The 15,110-nt window shown below is 43.6% G+C and overlaps 1 pseudogene; it reads right to left on the bottom strand.

The window, feature by feature from the left end:
* Positions 1-4,233: 4,233 nt before the first annotated feature.
* LOC115320191 lies at positions 4,234-6,763 on the bottom strand (annotated as a pseudogene).
* Positions 6,764-15,110: the final 8,347 nt, after the last annotated feature.

Here is a 15,110-nt window from a genome sequence, read left to right as displayed (position 1 = left end):
TTTCCGCCAGTCACAGGACGCTGTTCTAACAAGCCAACATCAGCAGTGCAGAGAAAGGCATGGGCACGAGCGCGTGGCTTTGGAAAGTGGCTCCTATGCACGAGTTCTCGTACAAACAAAAGCGTTTTGCTGATCTAGGTTCACGCGCCTGCAGCTTTGTCTTCACTGCCGACATTTGTGAGATGGAGCAGAGAGGCCGAGATTGAACGCCTCTATTTCTCGCTTTGAATGTCGTTTGCAATATTTTGACGTAGCGGTCTCCTGATTGGTCGACGCTGTGTCACAAATTTAGTTTACTCTCTTTGTGGGGGGGGGGGGGGGGAATATTCGGCGCTGGCGGCGGCCTTTGCTCCGCCTATTGGGCAAACTCTCCCAATACACGGCTCTGGCGCCGGCCAGAGCCGTGTATCGGGAAAGTTTGGCCATACCTGGGTTGAAATAAGCGAGCCTCTCGGGGCCAATCACAGGCCGCGAAACAGCCCCTAGTGGTGATCATGGGCTCTAAAAATGCCACTCGACTAATTTAAGCCGTTTTAGCGTCACTCCAGTGAAAAGGTATAACTCTTGGTACTGAAAACTTAGCGCATTTGAGCTTTTCGTCACGTCCATATTCAACGTTTGAATAAACGAAAATACGCTCCTAACCCGGGCGGACTTGATAAAAACAGCGTCTCAGCTGAGACTGGTGGAAAGAGAGCACTTGAAAAGCCAGCGCACGAGGCGAGCGGGACTCAAGCCGCGTCTCAAAACGCTCGCGCGCCTTACCCTTTACACTGTTTTCTTTCAGCCAGTCTCAGCTCAGACGCTGTTCTAGCAAGCTGTCCCAGAGCAAACGGTCACCAAGACGCCGAAATTTAACTTTTCTCTTTCACGCTTTAAATGTCGTTTCTTAAAAGGTTGTGACGTCGCGGTCTTCCGATTCGTCGAAGCTGTGTCGCACCTTGAGTTTACGCTCTAACCGCGGGGAGTGTATTCGGCGCTGGCGGAGGCCTTTGCTCCGCCCACTGGCCAAACTCTCCCAATATACGTTTCTGGCGCCGGCAGTGCGCCAGCAAAAGGAACACACTGGCGCGCGCTTGGCCGCTTCTACTCCTTTTGTCGACACCGACGAACATCGCGGCGCCTCAAGCATCTACATCGTCGGCGGCCGCAACCTCGGCTGTAGCGAAACCTGCCCGTTCACGTTAAGTACACCGCAGACGAGCTAAGGGGGCGGAAGAACGCAGCACGTCGAGCGAGGAAGCAGGCAGCGAAATCCACCATCGTTGTCAAGTTTCCAATTACACGGCGGGCGGAAGGAGCAGCGGCCCAGCGCCATAGGAGACATAACAAAAGACTTTCGAAAGCGTGAGGCGCAAGCGGATCGCGATTAAAGCGTCTCAGGCGGCAAGAGGACGGGGCCCTTCGACAACGCGAGGCGGAAGCAATACGTCGCAGCGGCATGCTTTCGCAGTCACAACTCATGAGAAGTGCTGAGGTGGCCTCGGACATTTTTTTATTGAATTTATTCATTCAATTAATTTATGCAATGAAAGTGCCTGTATTATTGCGATACTTTTAAAGACTGGCTGTCTCTTCAAAAGTGATTTATAATATTGTAATTATAACAAAGATTAGTTGAAATTCTCGCGATACGTGATGTAATTATAAGTGTGATGAATGATTCTGATGTTTTTTATGATGCATGTTAGCGCTAATAAGGAACAATATATGTTTATATGTGCTCAGATATAATTGGTTTTTGCTCAATCCTGATTTCAATTTTCTTAATTAGACGAATCATACAATAGTTTACTTTTAAATATAAAGCGGTTCAAACTAACATATCAGGTGGTTTAATCAATGATATAAGCGTCGAATATCTCTGCTTCGGGAGAAACATTTAGCACCATTATTGACTTAGGTGCAAATTTCAATACGGTAAATATTTGTTTTTGGAATGTGATTGCTTATTCTACTGTGGAATCACTTTTTTTATTGTCCTCCAACTGTCTGTGACAATAGTTGGAAGACACCATTTGTCAAAATCGACTTATCAACAGTAACTCCAATGACAAGATTCCACTGCACTATAATGAAAAAAGGAGAGGACTCCCCCCCCCCCCCCCCCCAAATACAAAAAAAACACTGAGCTTTATTAAATAAAAAAATCTAAATTCCGAGATAGGATATCTATACGCCTAGAAAGGAACATCATGAAAAGAACCCTTTTGTGAGGAAAATATTTAAGTAGCGGAATTTTTAACTTAGAAATGATTCCTAAACGTCTTTATTTTTGACGTCGGCCCGGAAATAAAAGCACGTTTAAGGAAAACTCTTACGTGCACACCAATGAAAACATATTGCTTAGTAAGTTAGTTTAAGAAGTTTGTACGTTAATAAGATTCAGAATTGCTACTAGGTTATAATTTATGTCGAAACTTAATTATTTAACTCTATATTTTATATTTATTTCATGACATCCGTCTCCAGTTTTGCAGATTAAAAACGTTACTTAAGATTAGCGCTTTCATCACGTTGTTCTTTTTATTCGGAAGCGACTACCTAGATTATAAGTTTTTGATTCTGACACCTGACATTATATATGAGTTGGTTTTTGTACCATTAATTAAAAAAAAATTCTGTGATAACATCTGCGGTGTTACCAAAACAGCAATTGTTATTTTGAACTTAAAATAAGTAAAAATAAAAATTTAAGGGGGTTAAACTGCCAAACCCTAAACTCTAGCTTGTATATTTAGCCTTAATCGGGTGATTGTTTGGTGTAACGGCATGCGATTATCTTGTTACCACTTTTCTAAAAAAGGAAAAGTTAACACAGTGAACCCTTTGCGTTCTACCGTTGCGTATCACCAGCGTTGAGGCACGCTTTTCAGACGAGCTCTATACAATCAGGCTGCCCCACGGGGCCATCCGTCGGGAGATTTTCCAACATGCCGTGCGAATTCGTGGGAGTCTCTCGAAGTGGCACGTTTTACAAATTCTTTTTCAAACTAAAGAATTTCCTCAAAGAGCAAAAGTGACATTAGGCGGTTTTTAAAGCACGCTCGTGCAGTTTGGACCCTAGAAACAGTTAACAATAGGAATAAACAGGACAGAGTTTAAAACTTAGCATATTTGTGTATTACAATAAGGAACGCTGTTTGACAAGTCTGAAGCAATCGTTAGTTTGAAAAACGTAAAAGAAAAAAAAATGAAGTTAAATTTATTTTAAAAGAGAGAGACCGAGAGAGAGAGAGAGAGACATGATAAACGTTATTAAACGACTCAAGTCCGAGCCACTTCTTTTTTAACATTTGTTGGTGCAAAGTTATGACGCTGTGCGACAAGTACATTACCTCCCCGCAGTACGCAGAAACTATACTGAAGAAATAAAAAAAATATGACGAAGTGTTTTTATTTTCTTTACCCCAAAAAATAAACCGCGAAACTTTAAACCCTCTTCTCTGCCTAAATGTATGTTGTTGTTGTTGAAAACATATTTTATTTTATGAAAAGAAAGGGATAGGGGGAGGAGGACTATACTCCATTTCACCCTACGATGGTCTAGGGCCCCAACACTGGCGGGCGAAGAACAGCCTCAGAAAAGCTTGCATCCGCATTGCGAAAGAGTGCACTAATAACGCATATGGTTCTGTGTTATGACTGCGGGCTATTTTTCATTGGTGAAGTAGAGGTACATAATAATAAGTTTCATAAACTTCCTTGCCATATTTTGTAAACATGTAAACTGTTTGGAGAACTTGTACGGCGCCCAGGGAACACTGATATAAAGGCGTTCCGCCTTAGCCATAACAATCCAATCCAATCCAAGTTTTGTGTACCTAAAACGTACCCGGACCCGCATCTCCCTTCCGCACATGGTCCGTACATACGCTCCCGTGTCGAATGCTCTATGCCACTCATCATTTCTGAATGGCCACTGGTTCTGATCGCGGGTTCTCTTCGCCCCATGGCTTCCAGACAGTATTTGATCCCTTCAGTAGTCTACTGTAGTAGCAACCAGACGGAGCCGCCGAGAGAGCTCGATAAGCACACGAAAAACTCGGCTTCGCAAGACGCTTCTTGGCTCAATGATACATACGACGGAGCAAATATACCGCGTAGTTTATAACAGGCTCGTGTTTGGACCCGGCGGCCTGCAACATTGGGCTTTAGTCCATCGTAGGGTGGGACGGAGTATAAAAAGAAATAGGAAATCTTGATCGAGGAACCAGTTCTGGCTGGGTGCCCCTAGTCCGGTACTTCAATCGTGGCTTGCACCACCGTCGCTCTCCGTACTAACCGGTGTTGACTTGCCCAATCGCTCCAGCGGAGGGCCGCGTTCCAGCTGTCCTTCGCCGGGTTTGGAATCGGGTCCAAACCTTCAATGTGCTTACACACTCTCATCAAGTGGTACAAGTTCCCCCTTCCACCTGCAAAACGAACAAGTTGGTGAAGGATGGAGTGGGGGGGGGTACCATTGATGGAGGTTTATCGGCGTCTTCATGGTTCCTGTCTGCAGTATTCTATAGAGGTGCTCGTCTCCCTTGGTGGACTTTGAAGGTGGCGCTGGAAGAGTCATCATAGCTTCCCTGATGGTCTTCAACTACTCGTTATGCTTCATATTGCTGTCAGGGGAGTGTGGTTGAGGTGAGGGCGAGTCCCGGTTCGAATGAAAGGCTGGGGCTGCGGCGTTTGCCACCTCAATCTCTTCAACACCCGCGTTATCTGGTGCCCAGACGACCTTCATACTCATAAACTGCACCTTGGAGAGAATTCTCGTTGCCATTTCGCCTATTTCGCCTTTTGGAAAAGTTGCGGCACGCCCGTTCCGAGACTGTGTTGACGGTGATGTGTTTTTGTTTGGTACCTGTGGCAGCCAGTGCAATTGCGGCTTCTTCTGCGTGTTCTTTGAGGGTCGTGTAGACCGACGCCGTCCTGACCACGTTGCCACGAGGATCGGTCACGGCCAGGGTGGCGGTGTTGCCTCTTGGCAAGTTGACTGCGTCGGTGTACAGAGTTCCGGGCTTCTTGCTCCATATCCTGGATATGATCCGTGCACAAACTCTTCTTCTGTCGGAGTTGTTTTTTGAATTCATGTTCCTTGGGATCTTCTCCACCGTGCTATTGCCACTTACAGTTGGTGTTAGTTCTTTATGGGGTTCTAAGTGTAATATGCCACCCGGTGTGGCCGATTGCAGCCGCTGCAAGAGTCACCTCCCGTTCGGTGTTTCGCTGAGGCGCTTGATTTGTGACATCCGCTCGGCTTCCCAGACTGCCTTGATGGTGTTGTAAAGGCCCGTGCTGAGCAGGTCCTACGTGGCCACGTACTCTGGTAGTCCCAGGGCGCATTTAAAAGCTCTTCGAATAATGAGGTTTAGCTTGTTGACTTCGGTTTGAGTGAATATCAGGTACGCGGTGGCGTACATGACCCGACAGACAACGAAGTTATATACCGGCTGTGTAGCTACCTTTTCCTTGAGCACGTACCGCTCGTTCCTGATTCTTCTCAGCATTCCGACGACGTACATCGTGGAAGTGGTGAACTTGCTGATGGTGCTAAAATTTCTTTCCGACTGGGTGAGGATCCGGGCCAGGACCCTCACCTCCTTGGCGTTGGGTACTTCCTCTCCGTCGATGTAGATGTTTAGGTCCGCAGGTGGTTGTCTGCTGTTAGGGTTCTTGAACACCAGCAGTTCCGACTTTTGAAAGGGCATTGAAGGCCGCAGTATTCAGATACGAGGCCATGGCATTCGCTGATCTCTGGAGGCTTTCTTAGACTTGGGCGTCGCTGCCAGACTTTGACCAAATGGTGATGTCGTCGGCGTAGATGGCGTGTTCGATGCCAAGAATGTTGTTCAGGATCTCTGGTAGTCCTTTGATTGCGAGGTTAAAGACCAGTATCGACAGGACTGCGCCCTGAGGAGTCCCTCTGGGCCTCAGCTTGTATGGAGTCGAGGTGTAAATTCCGATGTTCAGGATGGCAGTCCTGTACGTTAAGAAGCTCTTGATGTAATCCTACGTCTTTTAGCCACCGTGGATGTTCGCCAGACCTCACAGGAGTCTCTCGTTAGTGATGTTGTGGAAAGCGCATTTGAAGTCCAAGGCAAGGACTGTTCTGGCCTCCGTCCTTGATGGTCTCTCCAGAAGGTCCTTGTAGAGCCACAGCAGTATGTCTTGAGACGACACGTGCGAACGAAAGCCAAACTGCGTGTGTGACAGTAGTCCTTGCTTCTCCAAGTGCGCCACCAGCCTCGAATTGATGATTCGCTCAAAGGCTTCGCCAAGGCACGAGGACAGAGATATTGGTCGAAGGTTGTCGAAACTTAAATCCTTTTTGGGCTTGGGAATGACTCTGACGTCAGCTTCCTTCCAAGGCTTGGCGTAGTCGCTTTTAGACCAGTAGTTGTCGTTTAAATGGTCCGCTAGTTTCTTAATTGATTCGCCGTCCATGTTGTAGAGCAGTTTGACCATGATGGAGTAGGGGCCCGGAGGCGTCGTTTTCTTCATCTTGGTCAACTCGTATTCCAGCTCCCAGATTGTAATGGGCTCGTCCAGAGCAGGGTTGGCTCGCGCATGGTAATTGTGCTTGAGATGGTTTGATGCAAATATGCTTGCTCTCCAGCTTGTCAAACATTTCGTGTGTGGTGAGAGGGCTCTTGAACACGAGTTTAAAGATTCGTTTTCACGTGGCCGTTCCGGTATTGTTGTGGTCCAGTAGTACCCTGAGGAGATTCCACGTGCTCGCCGAGCTCAGTCGACCATGGAGGCTGTCACCCATGTTGTACCACTTTTGCCTGGTCAGCTCCGCGGCGTACTTCTCTGCCTTGCGGCTATTCACCTGGATTTTTGTCTTCACTTTCCTGTTGAAGGTTTGATTCTTGCACCTCTTGGGTAGTGATCATCTGGCACCCCACAGATAAAGGAGATGTGGATCTACACAAGGTGTCTCCATGTCCAGCGTAAGGACATTGGTGTCGACTGCTGTGGTGCTGACGGCTTCCCTGGTCCAAGACCCGGTGTCCTCGATGGTTACAGTGGAGACACCGCTGTACTCGCGCTACTAGTCCCACTTTAAGATTTTAACTTGACCTAGCTTCCTGGGGGTGACTGAAGTGCAGGTGGCTGCCGTCTCCAGGATAAAGTGCTGCCGAATCCTAGTGCTGCAGTTCCGAAACAAATGCCAAAATTTCAAAGTGACCGTTGTCTAATTTAGATATATGACGTGATTGTTTTGAAAATATTGATAAAAATGGTGGCCGTTTCTTGCTAAGTAGAGGCATTCAGCACCATCTTTACCGACAGCCATTTTAACTGACAATTTTATAAAATCACATATACATTTTAATTATATAAAAATCTAGTTCTGTAACATTGCCTGTGTGGTTCGGATTGCTAGTGCGAATGAGCGTAGTGCTGCTAAATCTACACCAATCGAAAGCTCCGAAAGGAACCGCCTTATAGTCAATCAATGCGAGAAATGTCGTCATTAAAATTTTTACCTGGGAATTGTTTTTTTTTTTACTTTTCACCAGGATTTCAAGATTATAGTTGAAACTGTTAGAATTATATCTTGGATGGTAACCTCTTCCTGGATGGTTTAATGTGTCTTGGCGAACTCGCGGTTTCAGGGGTGGGGGGTCGCCCCCTTTGTCAGCGACATTCTCACGTGTACGCTCATCGAGCAAAATCAGGATTGCGAGATGTTTTTTTTTATGAACTGTGGGTACTTAGTAGTGCTTCTAAGGAGTGCTTCTTTTGTGTCCAAGCTTTCATTACTGCTCTTACATTTTCTTTAAATGTACCTACAAAGATAAGATGTATTTCACGTGTTATACTGGCTGGTGATTTCATCTTGATATATAGACTGGGAACGTTTGATCCCCACCGAAAGTGTGAGCACTCCAGGCTCTTTGTTAATATTGCTTTTAACATCAACCTTAGCCAATTAAGTTGTCATATGTCCCATGTGCATGCCCAGTAGTAACGAATCCTCACTTGATCTCGCCTTTGTATCTGAGGTAGTTCCCAGAGGTGGCGCTATCTGAATCGTCGAAGCCACATCTGATCGTGCATGTGTAGTCTATAACTAACCTCATCTAAAAATGTATGTTCTAAAAAGGAAGCAAGACGGTATCGTGACTACACTCGGACAAATAACGTTGACATCTTTGATTAAGTAAAAGAGATGGTGGAAGCATTTACGAAAATAGCATTTGGTAAACAGGTTGTACGCACCTACATTGACAGCTATGTTCCTGAGCGTTCAGAAAAGAAAAAAAAAACATGAGTGATGCGCAATATTATATATTTTAAAACTCAAAATTCACCATGTCAAAAAATTTAAAGCAAAAGAAAAAAAAGAAAACTGAAACACGTCTACAACTCCCGGTAAGGCCGAATAAGAGCGCAGCTCTTGAGGAGGAGGAGGTTAGGGTAAGGAGGGAGGGCATGCCCCTCCTCCCTCCCCTCCCCTCCTCTCCTTCCTCCCCTGTTTCTCTCCTGCTCCTCGTCCATTTAGCGGAAAAGTTTCGCTACATTTCTGCGATATTCGGTGGAAAAATCCCCTGCTAAATATAGCCGGAAAATTCTCTGCTAAATTCAGCGGGAACAAATTTTCAGCTAAATACAGCAAAAACAAAAATTCCCCGCCTAATTTATCTGAAAACTTTCTCGCTAATTATAGCGGGGAAATTTTTCCGCTGGAGGGAAAATTTTTCTGCTAATTTAGGCGGGGTATGTTTACCGCTAACTCTGGCCTGGAGCATTTTTGCGAAATTTAGCGGGAAAATTGTTTTTGTAAATTTAGTGGGGAAATATTTTGACTAAAATTAACGGGGAACACTTTTTCCGCAAAATCTACGGGGGAATTTTTCCGCTAAACCTAGCGGGGAAATTTTATCGCGAAATGTAACGGAAAAAATTCCCTCCTGCTCCTCCTCCTCCTCCCTCGTGACGTCACCCGTGACCCTCGTGACGTCAAACGTGACGTCACATGTGACGTCATTATGGGAAACGTCGCATAATGCAAAGCGCGGTTACACCTACGGCGACGGGGACGCCGCTCAAGCCGGAAACGGGCGCCCAGATGCAGCGCTGTAAAGGTTCGCTGTATTCACACTGCCAACAGACTGTGCATGAATGCGTTTGTGCATGGATGTACAGTGTCTTCAATTTCACAATGTCTGAGGGCTGGTTGCACCAACGCCGCTTAGCGCAAAGCGGCGCTTAGCCGGGAACCTAAGCTAAGTTTCGGTTTCGTTCGGTTGCACCAAAATCGCTTATCACTAACCCTAGCACTAAACTACGCTTATTGTAAGCGCTCAACATTGGGCGCTTTTCTTTTGGTTGTTTCTTAATCCTGGATTTCAAACATGGCGGCTGGTTTGTGGCGGTTGTGGCGGTCGACGCGGCGGACAAAATTGGTTGTACAAAGTGTCTAAGCTGGAACCGCGTGAGAGTCTCGACAGAATGACCTTCGATTGTGACAAGGATGCAAAATATTGTCGCGTGAAGTGTTTATCGACCCCTGTTTTTAAGTTGGCTATCCACTTTAAGTGCATGTTAGCCCTAACCGAGATACGTACGGAGCTGCGGGGCTCACATCTGTCTTCCCGTTGGTTGTTCTGTCAACGAGCTTATTTGTATGTACTTACTCTACTGATTTTCGTATTACTGTAACGTATTGTTATTTACCACCGTGTTTATTTCTACTTGCAACGCATATCCTTCAATCCGATCAGCCTGTTGAATAGTGGCAGTACATGATCTCGCCGATCAGCTGATTGTCGACACTTCAGCCGTTTGCATCAGATTGCGGCGCTCTTAAATTAAAAAAAAAAAACAGCGAAATGTCAATGTCTTTCGTTTTCTGAGTTTTGAGACAATCTTCGGTGAATTTTTCTTGTTTATGGAGTACAATCTTGCTTCAGAAAACTGTATCATTCCATAACCGTAACTTTTCTGGTGATTGCGTTTTTTTAGGAATATTTTGCTTTATAGCTTTTATTCGCGGCGACGGCAACTCGACAACTTGTATTCGACGGTTTTCGGGCATTTTCACAGCTGCCGTAACGAGTTCTTCACTGTTTTTAATTTCCTCGGTCTCAGGCATGACTTCTCGATGATGTTTTCTCTTCAGCGATGTAGCGAGTAGAGCGTCCTTCTCGCGTTCGGTGAGGTTTGGGGCCCCCGATGGCTCCTTTATTTCAAAATGTGAGCACGAAAACTACTGTCACTGTCAAAATATTTATTATTGGCCGATATTAAACACACAATCACAGATGTGAAGAGCATTTGTGTTTATTTAAAGCGTTGACGGCACTTTCTGAAAGTTAAGCGAAAAAATGATTGAAATTGGAGACCTTTAATTCCTTACTCACCGAAGAAATACAGCGAAAAACAGACGACGACTGCAGCCGGTTTTTTTGTCTGCATCTCGAGATTCCTTACCGCCAATCGTATTCGTCCCTCTGAGCGTTCTCTAGTTCGCTCTGGTTGTCCCTACATTCCCTAGGCAAATCCAGCGTTTAGCGAGGGGCGCGTCTGTAAAGCCGGGTTGACTTTGGTCCAACCGGAATTTAAACCCGTGCTTATCCGAGCTCGGTTTAGCACGCTAAGCCGACTTAGAAAAGAGCCACTTTGGGTTAAGGTAAGCGACGTTGGTGCAACCGGCCTTAGGTGTTTAAAAAAAAAAAAATCTAATACGTCCTCCGCTCTTGTGACAAAAGCGAACTACCTGTCAAGAAAGTTTGTCATCATGATGGGACGATCACCGATGAATAGTGTTGCAGGTGAGATGAACCGCTTTTTAATTATGTCTACGATGTTGATAACTCTGCAATCCCGTCAATAACTCATAATCAATCAGAAATAAGAAATATGGTGTCATTTGAGGGTCGTAGTTTTGAGAGTCTTCTTTGACTTGACGTTAAAAAGTCATGTGGCCTGGACAAAAATGATAAAGCTATTCCAAATAGGTATGCGGAATGGTGTTCAAAGTTTATATTGTTTGCTCTTGCAGCTTACAAACTAGTGACGTGACTCAAGATTGAAAGTGTAGCTAAAACAACGCTTATGCCACGTCGCGGTGGAGCTAAGATCGATCGCGTGTACCGCGTGCCAAATCACACTTTAGATGTAACGTCTCGGCCACACGACTGATGATCAGTTTTGCCATTCCTCTAGCGGGTAGTTTAGGTTGTGTCGTAGGCGCCCGAAACCCAACTTTGAGCCATGATATTCGTAAAACTGTTCACAATATACAAAAGATGCCTTCTAATTCAGGGACACTGCTTTAGCTGAAAACATACGGAATTCAAAAATATTGACCAAGTCGTAATTTCAAGTCGTACATAGTTTAAAATTCATACAAAATTTGAGCAAAAGTTCGAGAAATGAAATGTTGTGTTGTTAATATATCAGAATATATACATATTTCTTTTGTTCATCATCTTGCGCTCCCGCCCTGAGCCAGCTATGAACATTATTGCATACGTTAACAAACGAAGCCATTGACCTCCCAATTGACTGACAGGATGATGACGATATAATGTGTCCTATGAGCACATGGAAGGCACGCGCTCCATGCCTTGCGGCGTGCCTAGGATGCGCGCGCGTGATCGAGGTGCACGTGATGTTGAAGTGTGTCGTAGATAAGAAGCTCGCGCTGGAGGCGGGACAACTGAATATGCTCCCTACCTATCTTACCTGGTCAGTTACCATAGTCAAATATGTGAAGGAGAGGACGATATCAACATAGTGCCGCCGTCTGCACCTTCACAAGAACCATCATACACCTCCGCCGTTATGAATCTGTGTTAATGGGGTTTTCGTGAACCCTCAATCGTCCATGAAACCGGATACTTATTGATCTTGGCGAAGAATCTGAAGTTATGTTTTAGGCAATTTTCATAATATTTCTTTGCCTTTATTAGGCGGAATAAAAGGGCCGAAACTGTGGACGATGGGACCTCTGTAGTCGCAATTCATCTTATCCTCCTCACCTATACTACTATAAAAATAAAGCATTTTTAATGCGAAAGCACTAATTATCGGAGCCGACGGCGTCTGAAACCGCAAGAAAAAAAAAAAAAAAACACAAAAGAAATGCCCGCTTTCTTATTGGTTGAGCACAACGGCTCCTAGATTGCCAATGGCAGCCCACTTCGCAAAAGTGCGCGTTCGGCCGTCCACGCGAGTACACCACAGATGAAGTAGAGGAGCAAAGAACGACATTCCTGTTTGCGCATTCAAAGCTAGAAAGAAGTACTTAGGTGTCCTAGGAATGTTTTCATCTATGCCCTGATAGGGCGGTTGTGACGTGAAATACCCGATATATAATATATATATACTGGGAATATATAGGATATTTAAGCAACATTCGGACCCACTTTCGTTTAGCAGAGGCAAATATATCATACGTAACAACTGATTAGTTATACTTCTTTTACATTAATTTATTTAGAGTAATATTTTAATATATATAAAACCGAAGTTTGAATTTTCCAGAAATTTTTTTTTTTCGGGAAGGATTTCTCCTTTGTTCTGTAAGAGACCTGGTAGCTATAACATGTGACCATAAAATATAAAACAGTATTTCTCTGACCCATCTTGGCCAGATGTGGGCTGGTGAGTGCTTCGCTATACATCTGCCCTGCTCCTCATTTCTGAATAACTTAATTTCCATAATAAGGTGGAGAACTGGGTCAGTTGGTTGACGTTATACATGATGGGTTGTCCTGTCGTGTGTGTTCCTCTTCGTAGTCCGTGTTTTCTGAGCTGTTTTCCCCATCATGTATAACTTAATTTCCAATTACTGGTAGAGAAAAGGTGAGTTAATTGGAAGAAATAATACGTTCACTTCAAATTAGCGTCTTTTGTGAGTCCCTATTAGCATTGCCATAAAAGACGCAGACATGAAATGACTCAAACCTTACGTATATCTTGATTGTCCCTACATGCTCCACATGTGTAGGACACTTATTTCTTCTGCGACAATTTGGTGATATCAAAATTAACGCTGGTATCGCCTAGACTCCCTAGAGCATTATAAATAGGCCCTACGTTCGAAGTACAGTGTCATTGATATGCCGTGTCATTGATATGCCTTATCACTGATTGCCACGTGGTAATGTGCTCGAAATTGGAAAGGAGAAGTCACTCCCTAAATAATATACACATTTTAAACTTGTATCTTTCTATTTGTATGTGCTGATCATATTTTGAGTCAGGCGGAAGCGCGCGACCCTCCTCGATAACTAGAGTGCGGGTATAAAAAAAGTAAACGGAAAAGAATAACGAGAATGTTAGCTTGAGAGGTTAGCCGTGACTATCCTTGAGAGGGGCACGGGGAACAGGAAATGAAAGAAGCGATGAAGATGAAATCGACATCAATTATTTGCCATGAAGCACCCTTCGTGCTGCAGTGGACGCCCTTTTTAGCCATCCCAGTTAAGGCGATCAGCATGCCTTTAGGGAAACCAAATAAATAAAAAATGAAATAATTCCGAGTCGTGTGTCGTGCTCGCCTGGCCAGAGACAAATTTGATTTGAAAAGTCGCCCTAAACTATTTTGACAAAGCGTCATCAACATCCTCATGGGTTTTTATTAAAAAACATGATTTAGATATGTACAAAATGAGGAAAACGGAAAATTAATAATGCATTTTCTTTTCAGACAGTATTTTTAGTAAAACAATACTTTTTGTTACAGAAGTTTATCTTGACTCCTGCTCCCGGGACTGAAAGGCCTCTGCCCAATGAGAGCATGGGCTAATGTTACAAATATATCCTCGCCCTTAGAAAATAATACATCGCTTAAACTCCGTTTTTTTTTTTTTTTTGCTTTCTTTTGCTTTTTTTTTACTACAAGCTACACATCGGCGTTAAGTATGCAGCTTTGGAACGTATGCTTTTTTGGTTTTACTTTGAAAACTGAATATTTTGTAATATTCTTATCACAAGAAATGAATCAATTTTCAAAAAAAAATAATTTTTCTCGTTAAGAAACTTAATATTTTTGTTCTATTTTTTTATTGTGTGTCTTCTAGACTACCCATAGTCGCTCAGAAAATATTTTTAAACCAAATATGCTTATAATTTTCTGAACTGGTTATTTTGCTATGTACACACTATTTCATATTCTTTTTAAAAACGCAATGACAAATTTTTTATAAAAAATATTTTAAATAAATTTTGTTTCCCTTACTACTAACACGCATAAGTTAAAGATATTTATATGGTGGCGTTCTTTCTTAATAAAGCTGAATCTACGATTTTTATATAAATTTTAACGCATCTGCACCCTCAAAAATACTCGGACATCCGTAACAAAACATATTGGATTATTTATAGAATATATTGACCTACTACAAATAGTGTTTAGTTTGCCATCTCGTTTCAAACCCAGTTTCTTTCTTTAAATTGATTTTCTCGCCCCATAGGGTTTGTTTTTTTCAGAAAATTCAAGGCCTCGTCAAGAAAATAAAAGAACCCTAATTACAAAATATGTTGGAAAATGTACTTTTACATCATCAATAACACGCATTTTTTTGAGCTAATCCGTGACGGCCGAATTTAGGCTTGGATTGTTTGGCGTGGAATTACCTATCTTACAATCCAAAGTCAGGAGAATGGTTATCAAAAGCCAAAAGTGCAATGCCCAAGAGATAGAAATTGCTTCGCCCTACTTTGTCGTAGCACCAGCAAGGGTATGCAAGCTTTTCAAATGAGCCGTTCTCAACCACAATCACCGTGCAGCTATCTATCGGGAGCCTTTCAACTGTTGCGTGTCATCTTGCAGAAGGCCCGGGTGCATGATGGCGCGATTAACACTTTTTTTATCAATCTAGCGGATTCTCGAAAGGTGCGCGCGAGTTGCCATACAAAATTCGCATAATGGTGGTCCTCAAGAGCGCTCGTACAGTTTAGAAGCATCTCTGAGCTATCGATAGGAATAAACTCGAGAAAAATTAAAATTAGCAGTCTTAGAAATTATAGAAGAGAACTCAACATCACAAGTGAGAAGTCTATGGTGAAACATTTCCCGAGAAAAAAAATTTACAAATAAATTGATTTCATAATATATATTGCTGTGCACTTTATGTCGAGCTGTAAACTACATACTC

This window comes from Ixodes scapularis, unplaced genomic scaffold (assembly GCF_016920785.2).
Source record: "Ixodes scapularis isolate PalLabHiFi unplaced genomic scaffold, ASM1692078v2 ptg000378l_1__unscaffolded, whole genome shotgun sequence".
Taxonomy (NCBI): Eukaryota; Metazoa; Arthropoda; class Arachnida; order Ixodida; family Ixodidae; genus Ixodes; species Ixodes scapularis.
Note: the sequence above shows the minus strand (reverse complement) of the source record. Positions and strands in the feature narration are given on the sequence as shown.